Genomic DNA, 17,721 nt, shown 5'->3' with positions numbered 1-17,721 from the left:
GTACAGAACACTGAACATAGAACACAGAACACAGAACATAGAACACAGTACATAGAAAACAGAACACTGACCATAGAACACAGAACACTGAACATAGAACACAGAACATGGAACATAGAGAACAGAACACTGAACACAGAACACGGAACATAGAACATAGAACATGGAACATAGAACATAGAACATGGAACATAGAACACAGAACATAGAGTACAGAACACTGAACATAGAACACAGAACATGGAACATAGAGTACAGAACACTGAACATAGAACACAGAACACGGAACATAGAACACGGTACATAGAATACAGAACACTGACCATAGAACACAGAACACAGAACATAGAACATGGAACATGGAACATAGAACATAGAACATAGAACATGGAACATGGAACACAGAACATAGAGTACAGAACACTGAACATAGAACACAGAACATAGAACACGGAACACTGAACATAGAGTACAGAACACTGAACATAGAGTACAGAACACTGAACATAGAACACAGAACATGGAACATAGAGAACAGAACACTGAACACAGAACACGGAACATAGAACATAGAACATGGAACATAGAACATAGAACATGGAACATAGAACACAGAACATAGAGTACAGAACACTGAACATAGAACACAGAACATGGAACATAGAGTACAGAACACTGAACATAGAACACAGAACACGGAACATAGAACACGGTACATAGAATACAGAACACTGACCATAGAACACAGAACACAGAACATAGAACATAGAACATGGAACATAGAACACAGAACATAGAGTACAGAACACTGAACATAGAACACAGAACATAGAACACGGAACACTGAACATAGAGTACAGAACACTGAACATAGAACACAGAACATGGAACATAGAACACAGAACATAGAGTACAGAACACTGAACATAGAACACAGAACATAGAACACGGAACACTGAACATAGAGAACAGAACACTGAACATAGAACACAGAACATGGAACACAGAACACTGAACATAGAACACAGAACATGGAACATAGAACACAGAACATAGAGTACAGAACACTGAACATAGAACACAGAACATGGAACACAGAACACTGAACATAGAGTACAGAACACTGAACATAGAACACAGAACATGGAACACAGAGGACAGAACACTGAACATAGAACATAGAGTACAGAATACTGAACATAGAACACAGAACATAGAACACGGAACACTGAACATAGAGAACAGAACACTGAACATAGAACACAGAACATGGAACACAGAGGACAGAACACAGAACATAGAACAATGAGTACAGAACACTGAACATAGAACACAGAACATGGAACATAGAGTACAGAATACTGAACATAGAACACAGAACATGGAACACAGAGGACAGAACACAGAACGTAGAACAATGAGTACAGAACACTGACCATAGAACACAGAACACAGAACATAGAACATAGAACATGGAACATAGAACACAGAACATAGAGTACAGAACACTGAACATAGAACACAGAACATAGAACACGGAACACTGAACATAGAGTACAGAACACTGAACATAGAACACAGAACATGGAACATAGAACACAGAACATAGAGTACAGAACACTGAACATAGAACACAGAACATAGAACACGGAACACTGAACATAGAGAACAGAACACTGAACATAGAACACAGAACATGGAACACAGAACACTGAACATAGAACACAGAACATGGAACATAGAACACAGAACATAGAGTACAGAACACTGAACATAGAACACAGAACATGGAACACAGAACACTGAACATAGAGTACAGAACACTGAACATAGAACACAGAACATGGAACACAGAGGACAGAACACTGAACATAGAACATAGAGTACAGAATACTGAACATAGAACACAGAACATAGAACACGGAACACTGAACATAGAGAACAGAACACTGAACATAGAACACAGAACATGGAACACAGAGGACAGAACACAGAACATAGAACAATGAGTACAGAACACTGAACATAGAACACAGAACATGGAACATAGAGTACAGAATACTGAACATAGAACACAGAACATGGAACACAGAGGACAGAACACAAAACATAGAACAATGAGTACAGAACACTGACCATAGAACACAGAACACAGAACATAGAACATAGAACATGGAACATAGAACACAGAACATAGAGTACAGAACACTGAACATAGAACACAGAACATAGAACACGGAACACTGAACATAGAGTACAGAACACTGAACATAGAACACAGAACATGGAACATAGAACACAGAACATAGAGTACAGAACACTGAACATAGAACACAGAACATAGAACACGGAACACTGAACATAGAGAACAGAACACTGAACATAGAACACAGAACATGGAACACAGAACACTGAACATAGAACACAGAACATGGAACATAGAACACAGAACATAGAGTACAGAACACTGAACATAGAACACAGAACATGGAACACAGAACACTGAACATAGAGTACAGAACACTGAACATAGAACACAGAACATGGAACACAGAGGACAGAACACTGAACATAGAACATAGAGTACAGAATACTGAACATAGAACACAGAACATAGAACATGGAACACTGAACATAGAGAACAGAACACTGAACATAGAACACAGAACATGGAACACAGAACACTGAACATAGAGTACAGAACACTGAACATAGAACACAGAACATGGAACATAGAGTACAGAACACAGAACATAGAACAATGAGTACAGAACACTGAACATAGAACTACTGAACATAGAACACAGAACATGGAGCACAGAACATAGAACATAGAACATAGACCAAACTTTGCAACTGGTGGCTTGTGGCCAACTTTACGGATGATACGAAGATAGGTGGAGGGGTAGGTAGTGTTGAGGAAGCAGGGAAGATGGATTAGGACAATGTGCAAAGAAGTGGCATGTGGAATACTGTGTTGGGAAGTGTATGGTCATGCACTTTGGTAGAAGGTATAAAGACATAGACTATTTTCTAAACAGGGAGAAGAGGAAGGCAGATGCAATGTTAGAATTCGTTTTAAGATGACTAGAATATAAGAGCAAGGAATAGAAGAGCAATATAAGGTATTGGTCAGACCGAACTTGGAGAAGGTGTGGGTATATTTAGAGGAGTTTGATAGATTCTTGGTTAGTCAGGAGGACATCGGAGGTTATGGGTAGAAGGCAGCAGAATGGGGTTGAGAGCATGGAACATCAGAATCAGACTTAATCTCACTGCTATGTCATAAAATATGTTGTTTTGTGGCAACAGAACATTGCAATACACAATAAAAATGTAAATTACAAGAAATACGTAAATTCAATAAGTTGTACAAAAGGAGAACAAAGAAAGGCAAAAAAAATAGTGAGGTAGAGTACATGGGTTGTTGGTGCTGGGGAGACCAGTGCCCTCGATGGAACTGGCCCCTTGATACCAGATGGTTCTACAACCAGTCAGAATACTCTCCATGGTACATCTGGAGGGATTTGTGAGTGTCTTTGGTGATACACCAAGTCTCCTCAAACTCCTATTGAAATACAACCGCTGTTATACATCCACTGTAACTGCATTGATATGTGGGGCTCAGGACAGATCTGCAGAGAACATAGAACATTACAGAACAGTACAGGCACTTCAGCCCATAATCTCGTACTGACCCTTTAACCTACTCTGAGATCCAACCCTTCTCTCCCACATAGCCCTCCATATTTCTACCATCCATGTGCCCAACTAAGAGTCCTTAATGTTTAGCTCTTATTGAATTCATATTAAATTCTTAGAATAACTATGGACCATGTGAAAGGTGGACCTTGAAGTAATTTTTAATCGCTAACTGAAAAGATGTGAGGTAAACTAAAGGGCTAAAATGGACAAGTCCCCTGGAAGCTGGTGTCTTCTGTCATGGGGTTGTAAAGAGAATATCTGCAGGGATAATGGATCAAATATTGTCATCTATTAAGGTCTCTTTGATTAGAAACATAGAAAGCACAATACAGGCTCTTTGGCCCACAATGCTGTGCTGAACATGTCCTTACTTTAGAAATGACCTTGGGTTACCCGTAGCCCTCTATTTTTCGAAGCTCCATGTACCTCTCCAGGAGTCTCTTAAAAGACCCTACCATATCCCCCTCCACCGCTGTTGCTGGCAGCCCATTCCATGAAATCACCACTCTGAGTAAAAAACGTACCCCTGGCATCTGCTTCGTACCTACTCCCCAGCACCATAATCCTGTGCCCTCTTGTGTTAGCCATTTCATCCCTGGGAAAAAGCCTCTGACTACCCACATGATCAATGCCTCTCATCATCTTATACACAAAGATTCCGGAGAGATATCAAAGGACCAGAAAGGAAGAAGTGTAACTTCTTTATTGATGACGAAAAGGGGACAAGTAACGAGAAATTATAAACACAAGAGAGCTGCAGATGCTGGACATCCAGAGCAACATGCACAAAGTGCTGGAGGAACTCAGCAGGTCAGGCAGCATCTGTTGAGATGAATAAACAGTTGACGTTTCAGGACAATGCACTGCTTCAGGACTGGAAAGAAAGGGGGAAGATGCCAGAATAAAAAGGTGAGGGGAGGTGAAGGAGGACGAGCTAGAAGGTGATAGGTGAAGCCAGGTGGGTGGGAAAGGTAAAGGGCAGGAGAGGAAAGAATCTGATAGGAGAGGAGAGTGGACCGTAGAGAAAGGGAAGAAAGAGAGGAACCAGGAGGAGGTGATAGGCAGGTGAGGAGAAGAAATGAAAGAGGTGCCACAGTGGGGAACTGGAGAAGACGGAAGGGAGAGGGGGATAAATTACTGGAAATTGGTAAAATCGATGAAAATTTTATTCTGGCATCTTCCCTCCTCCTTTTCAGTCCTGAAGTGGAGCCTTGGCCCAACGTGTTGACTGCTTATTCTTTTCCACAGATGCAGTCTGACCTGTTGAGGTTCTCCAGCACTTTGTGTGAGTCGCTCTGGATTTCTAGCATTTGCAGAAACTTGTGTTTATACAAAAGATGTTGATAGGTTAAGTGAGTCGGAATATGTATTTGGAAAAAAGAACAAAAATATAAAATAGAGTAGTCTACAGAACATTGAAGTACAAAGGGATGTGGAGATTCAGATTTATTTATCACAGGTACATTGCAACATACAGTGAAATGCATCATTTGCATTAACAACCAACACAACCTTAGGATGTGCTGCCCATTCCAGCACCAACATGTCCATAATGTTCAGCAGGACAACATCAGCAAAGCAAGCCCATTTCTCTCTTTCTCTATCCCTCTCCTCTCTCCCTCTCTTCTATCTCTCTCTTTCCCTCTCCCTCACCCCTCCAATCCCAGGATAGGCCAACTGCTCTACACAGCCATTAATTCTACCTCTCACCCACGCACATTAAACAGGAACAGGAACTTGGCCCACAGTGTTGTGGCTAACCAATTCAATTATTAATCAAATGGCCAGCTGAACTCTTCTGCCTTCACAATGTCCATATCCTTCCATTTTCCTCACAATTCTGCACCTATTTAAACATCTGTTAAATGTTCCTAATATTTCTGCCTCTGCCATCATCCCTGGTACCACATTCCAGGTACTTCTCTCACATCTCCTTTGAAGTTACCCCCTCTCACTTTCAATGCATGCCCTGTTGTATTAGAGATTTCAACACTGGGAAAAAGATGTCTGTCTACTCTAATCACAAACAAGAGAAAATCTGCAGATGCTGGAAATCCAAGCAACACGCACAAAATGCTGGAGGAACTCAGCAAGCCAGGAAAAGCGTAGAGTTGACAGGTTCTGCTGAAGGGTTTCAGCCCAAAACATCAACTGTACTCGTTTCCATAGATACTGCCTGGCCTGCTGAGCTCCTCCAGCATTTTGTGTGTGTCACTTGTCTGTCTACTCTACCAATGCCTCTTCTAACCTTATAAAATTGTCAGATCTCCCTTCAGCCTTTACCACTCCAGACAAAGCTGCTCAAATTTATGCAGCCTCTCATTGTAACATGTGCCCTCTATCCAGGCAGCATCCTGGTAAACCTCTCCTACTCCCTCACCAAATTCTCGAAGTCCTCCCTACAGTGGGGTGACCGGAAGTGCATGCAGTTCTCCAGGCGTGCCCTAATTTGAGTTTGATAAAGCTGCAACATAGCTTTCTGAGTTTTGAGCTCATTGTCTGGCCTAATAAAGGCAAGCATGCCATAAAGCTTCTTAACCACCCTGTCAACCTGTGTAGCCACTTTCCGGGAGCTATTGGGTAGATTTCATGCAGGTGTGTAAAGGTGCTACAGAATCTGCACAGTGTATTGGTCTCTGTAGGAAGGGTACTCAGAAATATTAGGTGAGGCAGAGACAGTTGATTCCAGGTGTGGAGGAGTTGATGACTGAAGAGCGGTTTATCACTTAGGAGACTGAAAATATATGAACAACATATACAAAAGACTTCAGGTCAGGCAACATCCATGGGGGAAATGAATGGCTGACTTTACCTGCCTCTCCTCCTTCCCTTTCTCCCATGGAAGTGAACATCAATTTCTCTATCAGTGGTTCCTCCCTTTCTCTCTTTTTCCATCCTAATTCTGGTTCCCCTCTCACCCCTTCTCTTCTCCTCACCTGCCCCTCACCTCCCTCTGGTGCCCTCCTCCTCTCCTGTCAGATTCCTTCTTCTTTAGCTCATTACCACTTCCATCAATCACTTCTCATTTTGCTTCATTCCTCCCTTCCCTCACCCACTAAACTTCTTACTCACCTGGCTTCACCTATCACCTTCTCACTTGAGCTCCTACCTCACCTTCTTATTCTGGCTCCCTACCCCTTCCTTTCCAGTCCCATTGAAGGATCTGGCCAAAGATGTGACTGTTTATTCCAATCCATAGATGCTGCCTGACCTCCAGCTTTTTGTGTGATGCTCTGACTTCCAGCATCTCTTGTGTTTAAATTTCTGAGGGTGAAAGACAAGGTAGAGATAGAGAGGATGTTTCCAATGTCCACCATCGAGAGTTAGAGTGCCCCTCCTGTTAGAAAGATGAATTACGGTGTGTTGGAGTTCTTAGTAGGCTGCAGTTAGATGTGTAGTAAGATGCATTGGTGTCTTCATTGAGGGGCAGATCGAATCCTCTTTTGTTGGTAGATTAGAGAGATAAAGATAATGATTAGCTTTATTTATCATCAAAGCATACAGTGAAGTGTGTTATTAGTGTCTAGGTCCCTTACTGTCTAACCATATACAAGTGTCGCTAACGTGGCATGTCTGGAGCTTGCAAACTCTGACCCATACATCTTTCGATTGTGGGCAGATACAGAGTGCCAGCAGGAAATCACACTGTCAGAAGGAACGTGTACCAAGCCCTTACAGGCAGCAGCAGGAATTGAACTCCAGACACCGACACAGTAAAGCGTTGTGCTAACTGTTACACTACTGTGTATAGTAGGAGCTATAGGTTAGTGTACTGATACCTTGGTCTGAGGAATGGGACTATAGTCCAGAGGTCGGTTCGGCGACTCCTGGTCCCATTCTGAATTCTGTGGGCAGTTATTGAAACTGGACGCTATCGGCTTGCTGTGGAGTGGGTCAGCTTTTAACAGCAGCATCCAGGCAAGTGGTAAAAGGCAAAGCTCAGAATGGTGTTGGTCAGTATCAGGTCACACTGTAGGCAACAGCATTAAAAGTTTTGGGTGCCTTATCTAAGAAAGGATACCCTGGCATTGGAGATGGTCCACAGGAGGTTCACGAGAATGATTCTGGGGAATGAAAAATATGAGGAACATTTGATTGCTCTGGGCCTGTGCTGGTTGAAGTTTATAAGATTGAGGAGGAGATCTCATTGAAACCTATCAAATCTTGAATGACTTGGATTGAGTAGATGTGGAGAGGGTGTTTCCTATAGTCTAGGACCAGAGGGCACAGCCTCAGAAAAGAGGGACATCCATTTAGAAGAGAGATGAGGAGGAATTTCTTTAGCTAAAGAGTGGTGAATCTGTGGAATACATTGCTTTGGAAGCCAAGTTATTGTATATCAAGGCAGAGGTTGATAGATTCTTGATTGGTCAGGGTATGAGGGATACGGGGAGGAGGCAGGAGATTGGAGTGAGAGGAAAAATGGATCAGCCATGATGAACTGGCAAACCAGACTCAATCGGCTAAATAGCCTAATTCTGCTCCTATATCTTATGGTCTTACTATATATTTAAAGAGGTTGATAGGTTCTTAGTCAGTCTGTCAAAGGTTATGGGGAGAGGGCAGGAGAATGGGGTTGAAAGGAATAATAAATCACCCTTGATGGAATGGCGGACCAGACTCCATGGTGTGAATGGTCTAATTCTGCTATGTTTTAAGGTCTGACAACCATTAGCAACCAATCTGCTTGTAACAGACAGAATCCAGTCAAGCTGAATGTGACAAGGTCAGTCAAACCATAAACAGCATCACCCAATCAGAGTAACAGGGCCCTCTGCCCCAGTCTTTCTACAGTTGCTAGCATTGTGTCGGCAATTCACACTGACTTTCTCTGCCTGAGTCTGCATCTTTATGACCAGTTCTGAAAGCCACGACAGTAAAATTACTTGTCTTTCTACAAAATTGCTGTTGTTTCTAAGTGAAAATGCCTCCTCTCTGAAATCAGGGTGCTGCTTTGGTGAGGGTGGGGTGTCCTGGGAAGGGTGTGGTGGAGTGGGGCTGGTGGTGGTTGGGTAGGTGTTGTGGTCGGTCACGTACAATGAAGTGTATAATGTCTCGAGTCCACTGATGTGCTGGGGACAGACTGCAAGTGTCACCACACTTCTGGCAGCACCGTAAAATGCCCACAACTTACTAACCCTATTGTACACCATACGTCTTTGAAATGTGGGAGGAAACATGGATTACCTGGAGGAAACCCACGCAGTTATGCGGAGAACTTACAACCTCCTTACAGACAGCAGTGGGAATTGACCTGGGTCAAATGCTGTAATAGTGTTACACTAACCACTGTACTACCGTGGGGTTGAGTGGGTACTGGAGATAGTGGATGGGGAAGGTGGCAGTGGAAGAGAGGGGCAGATATGGGCAGTACAGGGCAAGGGTTATTTCAAGAGGACTAGAATATGTGCAAGGATGTAATGCTGAAGCTTAAAAAGGCATGCGGCAGTTTTGGGCCCCAGTGGCAGGCTGACATCGGAAAGGGTTCAGAAGAAGTTACAAGAGTATTCCCAGGAATGAAAAGATTAATCTATCAGGAGTCTTTCATGGCTCTGGGCCTGCAGTTGCTGAAATTTAGAAGAATGAGGATGGATCTCATTGAAACCTGTCCAATACTGAAAGGCCTAGATAGAGTGGACACAAAGAGGATTTTCCTATAGTGGGATAGCCTAGGACCAGAGGGAAAGGACTTCCCTTTAGAACAAAGATGAGGAGGAAATTCCTTATCCAGAGGGTGGTGAATCTGTGAAATTCATTACCACAGACAGATGTGGAGGCCAAGAGACTGGGTGTATTTAAGGCAGAGTTTGACAGATTCTATGTTAGTCAGGATGTCAAAGGTTATGGGGAGAATGGGGTTCAGAGGGATAGTAAACCACAGCCATGATGGGATAGCAGACTAGGATCTGGCCTAATCCTGCACCTATGTCTCCTGGTTAGCATGAAGCAAAAGCAGGGCTTGGTGAAGGATGGGCTGTGTAGTGAGGGATGTGGGTAGTGGACAGAGGTGGATGAGCAGCATGGAGAGGTGGTGGATATGGAATAAATTGAAGTGGATGGTACAGTGTGGAGTTATGGAGTTTTTGGGAGGCCAAGGTGGTAGTCTGAAGGGGGTGGACTGGTCTACATGATGGTCCTGTTATCATGTGCATTAAATATCAGGATATAGATGCACAGTGGAGGCGAGGTGGTGGTTTATGCCACACCCTTTTTTTGCTCCATAGAAACATAGAAAACCAACAGCACAATACTGTAGGTACAATTCGATGCTGTGCCGAACAAGTGCTTACTTTATAGATTACCTATAGCTCTGTATTTTTCTAAGCTCTGTGCACCTATTCATGAGTCTCTTAAAAGACCCTATCATATCCACCTCCACCACCGTTGCCGGCAGCCCATTCCACACACCAACCTCTGTGTAAACAACCTACCCCTGACACCTCCTCTGTACCCACTTCCAAGCACCTTAAAACTGTGCTCTCTTGTGTTAGCCATTTCAGCCATAGGAAAAAGCCTCTGACTATTCACACGATCAATGTCTTTCATCATCTTATAAACCTCTATCAGGTCACCTCTCATCCTCTGTCACTCCAAGGAGAAAAGGCCGAGTTCACTCAACCTATTCTCATAAGGCATGCTTCCCAATCCAGGCAACATCCTTGTAAATCTCCTCTGCACCCTTTCTATAGTTTCCACATCCTTCCTGTAGTGAGGCGACCAGAACTGAGCACGATACTCCAAGTGGGGTCTGACCAGGGTATAAAGCTGTAACATTACCTTTCGGCTCTTAAACTCAACCTCACAGTTGATGAAGACCAATACACCGTATGCCTTTTTAACCACAGAGTCAACTTGCGCAGCAGCTTTGAGTGTCCTATGGACTTGAACCCCAAGATCCCTCTGATCCTTCACACTGCCAAGAGTCTTACTATTAATACTATATTCTGCCATCATATTTACCTACCAAAATGAACCACCTCGCACTCCATTGAACTCCATCTGCTACTTCTCAGCACCGTTTTGCATTCTATCAATGTCCCACTGAAACCTCTGACAGCCCTCCATACTATCCCAACACCCCCAACCTTTACATCATCAGCAAATTTACTTACACATCCCTCCACTTCCTCATCCAGGTGATTTATAAAAGTCATGCGAGAAGGAGTCCCAGAACAGATCCCTGAGGCACACCACTGCTCACCAACTTCTATGCGGAATATGACCTGTCTACAACAACTGTTTGTCTTCTTTGGGCAGGCCAGTTCTGGATCCACAAAACAATGTTCCCTTGGATCCCATGCCTCCTTACTTTTTCAATATATCTTGTATGGGGTACCTTGTCAAATGCCTTGCTGAAATCCATATACACTACATCTACTGCTCTACTTTCATCAATGTGCTTAGTCACATCCTCAAAAAATTCTATCAGGTTCGTAAGGCACGACCTGCCTTTGACAAAGCCATGCTGACTATTCCTAATCATATTATGTCACTCCAAATGTTCATAAATCCTGCCTCTCAGGATCTTCTCCATCAACTTACCAATCACTGAAGTAAGACTCACTGGTCTATAATTTCCTGGGCTATCCCTACTTCCTTTCTTGAATAAAGGAACAACATCTGCAACCCTCCAGTCCTCTGGAACCTCTCCCCTCCCCATTGATGATGCAAAGAGGTTCAGCAATCTCCTTCCTTGCCTCGCACAGTAGCCTGGGGTACATCTCGTCCAGTCCTGGTGACTTATCCAACTTGATGCTTTCCAAAAGCTTTTTCTTAATGTCTATATGCTCAAGCTTTTCAGTCTGCAGTAAGTCATTCCTACAATTGCCAAGGTCCTTTTCCACAGTGAGTACTGAAGCAAAGTATTGATTAAGTACCTCCGCTACCTCCTCCAGTTCCATACACACTTTTCCACTTCACAAAATTCACAAGACAAAGGAGCAGAAGTAGGCCATTCAGCCCATCGAGTCTGCTCCGCCACTCCACCATGAGCTAAACTATTCTCCCATCTAGTTCCATTTTCCAGCTTTTCCCCCCATATCCCTTGATACCCTAACTAATTAGATACCTATCAATCTCTTCCTTAAACACCCTCAATGATTGGGCCTCCACAGCTGTATGTAGCAATGAATTCCATAAATCCATGACCCTCTGGCTAAAAAAATTTCTCCTCATCTCTGTTTTAAATGGGTACCCTCTAATTCTAAGATTGTGACCTCTTGTCCTGGACTCACCCACCAAGGGAAACAGCCTTTCCACATCTACTCTGTCCAACCCTTTCAACATTCGAAATGTTTCCATGAGATCCCCTCTCATTCTTCTATACTCTAATGAATACAATCCAAGAACTGACAAACACTCCTCATATGTTAGTCCCTGCATTCCGGGAATCATCCTAGTGAAACTTCTCTGAACTCTCTCCAACATCAGCACAGCCTTTCTAAGATAGGGGGCCAAAAACTGCACACAGTATTCCAAATGGGGTCTCACCAGTGCCCCATAGAGCCTCATCAACACCTCCTTACTCTTATACACTATTCCTCTTGAAATGAATGCCAACATAGCATTCGCTTTCCTTACTGCCGATCCAACCTGGTGGTTAACCTTTAGGGTATCCTGCACTAGGAACCCCCAAGTCCTTTTGCACTTCTGATTTTTGAATTTTGTTCCCATCTAAATAATAATCTGCCCAATTGTTTTTTCTTCCAAAATGTACAACCGTACATTTCTCAACATTATATCTCATCTGCCATTTCTTTGCCCACTCCTAAACTGATCAAGTCTCTCTACAACCATTCCATTTCATTTCCTCAACACTTCCTGCTCCTCTACCTATCTTGGTGTCATCTGCAAATTTAGCCACAAAACCATTTAATCCATAATCTAAATCATCGATATACAGTGTAAAAAGAAGAGGCCCCAACACCAACCTCTGCGGAACACCACTAGTAACCGGCAACCAACCAGAATAGGATCCCTGTATTCTCACTCTTTGCTTTCTGCCCATCAGCCAATGCTCCATCCATTCCAATATCCTTCCTGTAATTCCATGGGCCCTCATCTTATTAAGCAGCCTCTTATGCGGCACCTTATGAAAGGCCTTTTGGAAATCCAAATACACAACATCCACAGCCTCTCCCTTGTCAATCTTATTTGAGATTACCTCAAAAAATTCCAATAAGTTGGTGAGGCAGGATCTTCTCTTCATGAAACCATGTTGACTTGGGCCTATTTTGTCATGCACCTCAAGGTAATTCATAATCTCATCCTTGAGGATCGACTCCAATAACTTTCCAACTACCGATGTCAGACTAATAGGTCTGTAATTTTCTTTTTGCTGCCTCCCCCCTTTCTTAAACAACAAAACTACATTTGCGACCTTCCAGTTCTCCGGAACCATGCCAGAGTCTATTGATTCCTGGAAGATCATTTCCAATGCCTCCATAATCTCCAAAGCCACCTCCTTCAGAACTCATGGGTGCACCTCATCAGGTCCGGGAGACTTATCTATTCTTAGTCCATTTAGCTTCCCAAGCACTTTCTCTCTAGTAATCTTGACTGTACCTACTTCTATTCCCTGAGACCTCTGGCTATCAGGTATGTTGCTAATGTCTTCCACTGTGAAGACTGATGCAAAATACTCATTTAGTTCCTCTGCCATCTCTTTGTTACCCATTATAATTTCTCCAGCATCCTTTTCAATAGGTCCTATATCAACCCGTGTCACTCTTTTCCTCTTCATATATTTAAAAAAACTCAGTCCTTTTTTATGTTATTTGCCAAATTCCTTTCATAATTCATCTTTTCTTTGCTAATGACTTTCTTAGTTTCCTTCTGTAAATTTTTAAAAATCCTCCAGTCCTCAGTTTTCCCAGTAATTTTTGCTTCCTTGTATGCTGCCTCTTTTGTTTTTATTTTAGCCTTAACTTCTCTCGTTAGCCACATTTGTGTCATTTTTCCTTTTATGATTTTCTTTTTTCTTGGAATATATTTTTCCTGCACTCTCCTTATTTCTTGTAGGAATTTCATCCAATTCTGCTCTACTGTCTCTCCACTTACTGTCCCTCTTTTCCAATCAACTTGAGCCAGTTCCTCTCTCATACCACTGTAATTTCCATTGTTTCACTGAAATATTGATACACCTGATACCAGCTTCTCCTTTTCAAATTTGAAACTGAACTCAATCATATTATGATCACTACTTCCAAGGGGTTCCATTACTTCTAGCTCCCTAATCGCCTCAGGCTCATTACACAGCACTCAATCCAAAACAGCCGATCCCCTGGTGGGCTTATGGACAAGCTGCTCCAAAAAGCTATCTCGTAGGCATTCTACAAACTCCCTCTCCTGAGATCCAGTACCTTCCTGACTTTCCCAGTCCACTTTCATATTAAAATCCCCCATAATTATCTTGACATTCTCCTTCTGACATGCTTTTTCTATTTCCAGCTGTAACTTGTAGTCCACATCTCGGCTGCCGTTTGGAGGCCTGTATATAACAGCTATTAGTGTCTTTTTACCCTCGCCATTTCTTAACTCGACCCATAAGGATTCTTCCTCTTCTGATCCTATCTCCCTTCTGTCTAGTGATTTGATAACATTGCTTACCATCAGGGCCACTCCACCCCCTTTACCTAGTTTCCTATCTTTCCTATACACAGTGTATCCTTGAACATTCAGCTCCCAATCACATCCATCATTTAGCCATGACTCAGTGATGGCCACAATGTCATATCTTTTAATCTGTAGCTGTACATCAAGGTCATCCACTTTACTTCTAATGCTGTGGGCATTTAAGTACAGTACATTTAGATCAGTATCTGTTACTGATTTTGCTATATTTCAATCGCACAGCAAATTATCCTGTCTATTCACCTGCTTGTCTTTCTTGCCATCTTTGCTGCACAGTATCTTTGACTTATTACTATTTTCCTCTTCCTCGACCATAACATCCTGGTTTCCTTCCCCTTGCCAACTTAGTTGAAACCCTCCCTAACAGCTATATTAAACAATCCTGCCAGGATATTAGTACCCTTTGAGTTCAGGTGTGAACCCATCGTTTCTGTATAAATCATGCCTCCCCCAAAATAGATCCCAGTGATCTAAGAATTTGAAGCCCTGCCCCCTGCGCCAGTTACTTAGCCACACATTCATCTGCTTAATTCTGCTATTCTGACAATCATTAGTGCGTGGCTCTGGCAGTAATCCTGAGATTATTATTCTGGAGGTCTGGCATTTCAATTTTCTTCCTAGCTCCCAGTAATCTTCCTTCAGGACCTCCTCTCTTTTTCTGACTATGTCATTGGTACCAACATGTACCAAGACTTCTGGTTGCTCGCCCTCTCTCCTGAGAATACTCTGGACCCGATCCGAGATATCCTGCACCCTGGCACCAGCGAGGCAACACACCATTCGGGTATCCTTGTCTGGCTCGCAGTATCTCTTGTCTGTTTCCCTCACGATGGAATTCCCTATAACTACAGCATTTCTCCTTGATTTCTTTATCACGGCACTGGGCAGAGTGCCAGAGTCCCGTTCGTTGTGGTCTTCCTGTGTCTGGTCAACCTCTCCAACAGTATCTAAAACTATATATCGATTGCTGAGGGGGACTGTCACAGATGTACTGTCCACTATCTCTCTATAGGTACTATCGATCACCTCCTCACTTTCTCTAATTAGCTGAAGGTCATCAAGTTGTTGCTCCAGATCCCTCACACGATCCCTAAGGAGCTTCATCTCATTGCATCTGGAGCAGATGAATTCCTGGGGGAGGCTGGGAGTCTCCCAAGGTCCCCACTCCAGGCACAACACTAATCCAAAGTGCATACTTCTAATCCAACTGTTAGCTCTAAATAAACAAACCTGTAACCTGCAACTTTACTGTAAGACTTAACGGTTGCAGAAAGCCTCTTCCCATTTCCGCCTAAGCCCATCTTTATAAACCTCTCACTCCGCTGCCCGCTGGATATGGCTGTGTTCTTTTTAAATCTTCCGCGCTCTGAGGTCATTGATTGGTCTTATTCTCTCATGCCTTATCCTCTTGCTCTTCACATACTTGTAGTGAAAACCACATATAACCATATAACAATCACAGCACGGAAACAGGCCATCTCGGCCCTCCTAGTCCATGCCGAACTCTTAATCACACCTAGTCCCACCTACCCGCACTCAGCCCATAACCCTCCACTCCTTTCCTGTCCATATACCACATACCTTGGGGTTTTCCTTAATTCTGCTCACCAAGGTCTTCTCATGGCCCCTTCTGGATCTCCTAATTTCATTCTTAAGCTCCGTCCTACTAGCCTTATAATTTTCTAGGTCTCTATCATTATCTAGTTTTTTTAACCTTCCGTAAGCTTTACTTTTCTTCTGGACTAGATTTTCAACTGCCTTTGTACACCACAGTTCCTGTATCCTACCATCCTTTCCCTGTTACCATCATTGACTGCAGCTTTCCTAGGAGATCATCAAAGGTGATGCCTCAAAAACTGGCATCCATTATTAAGGACCCCCATCTCCTCATTGCTCCCATCAGGGAGGAGGTACAGGAGCTTGAAGACATTCAACAATTTAGGAACAGCTTCTTCCCCTCTGTCATCAGATTTCTGAATGAAAACATGAAGACTACCTCACTACATTTTCCTTTTCCCCCCTTTTTGCTCTCTTTTTGCACTTCTTATTTAATTTAATGTTTAATCAACATTTCTAATTGCAATTTATTGTTATTGTACTGCAGCCAAAAAAAAACAAATTTTACCACATATGCCAGTGATATTAGACCACAAGACATAGGAGCAGAATCAGGCCATTCGGTCCATCGAGTTTGTTCTGCCATTCCATCATGGCAGATCTATTATCCCTCTCAACCCCATCCTCGTGCCTTCTCCCTAACTAACCTCCGCCTTAAATACACTCAATGACTTGCTCCCACAGCCGACCATGACAAAGAATTCCAAAGATTCACCACCTCTGGCTAAACAAATTCCACCTCAGCCCTCTTCTAACTGGACGTCACTCTATTCTGAGACTGTGCCCTGTAGCCCTGGACTCCCCCATTGTAGGAAATATCCTCTGAACATCGACTCTATCGAAGCCTTTCAATATTCGATAGGTTTCAATGAGATTCCTCCTTATTCTGCTCAGCTCCAGTGAGTACGGGCCCAGAGCCATCAAGCGCTCCTCAGTGTGTGTGTGTCACTCCCGTACTCACTGACCACTCGGCTGTCTCCAACTCTAGTACCTTCTCCGTGATGGTAGCACTGAGAAGGCGGCATGCCCTGGGTGATGGTGGGGGGGGGGGGGTCCTTACTGATGGATGCCTCCTTTTTGAGGCCTTGCCTTTTGAAGGTATCCCGGATGCTGGAGAGGGTGGTACCCATGATGGAGTTGATTGAGTTCACAGCTTCCTGAGGTTTTCCTGATCCTGTCCAATAGCCCCTCCATACCAGGCGATGATGCAATCAGAGGTCTGCTCAAACCCCTAATGAGATATTGTAATCCTTGTCTCCTACAGAGCCCCGCAACATGTGTCTATCCAAGAGTCCCTGCCGCTACCGCCACCCCGGCAGCGCATTCCACACCCACCGAGTGACACATTGTGGGCTCCACAGTAGCGCAGCGCTCACTGCGACGCTGTTACTGCTCCGGAGTTCGCGGGCTTAATTCTGTAAAGACTTTCCGTCGTCCTGCTCGGGAATGCGTGAGTCCCCCCGCGTCCTTCGGTTTCCTCTCACAACTCAAAGACGTACTGGGTAAGTTAGCTGGCTATTGCAAAATTTTCCGAGATTAGGTTAGAGTTAATTGGGTTATCAGGGGTTGCTGAGGCGGCGAGGCTCAAGGGGCCTACTCCTCGCGCCATCGCTAATAAAATCTATCTCTTCCCTCCTACACTCTCCTCTATTTTTCTATCATCCATGCGCTTTTCTAAGAATCCCTTGAATCCCAAACATATCTGCCTCTACCACCACCCCTAGCAGTGTGTTCCACGCACCCACCAGGAATCAATGCATCTGATAT

Source organism: Hypanus sabinus, chromosome 5 (assembly GCF_030144855.1).
Source record: "Hypanus sabinus isolate sHypSab1 chromosome 5, sHypSab1.hap1, whole genome shotgun sequence".
Lineage (NCBI taxonomy): Eukaryota > Metazoa > Chordata > Chondrichthyes > Myliobatiformes > Dasyatidae > Hypanus > Hypanus sabinus.
This window is presented reverse-complemented; position numbering follows the sequence as displayed.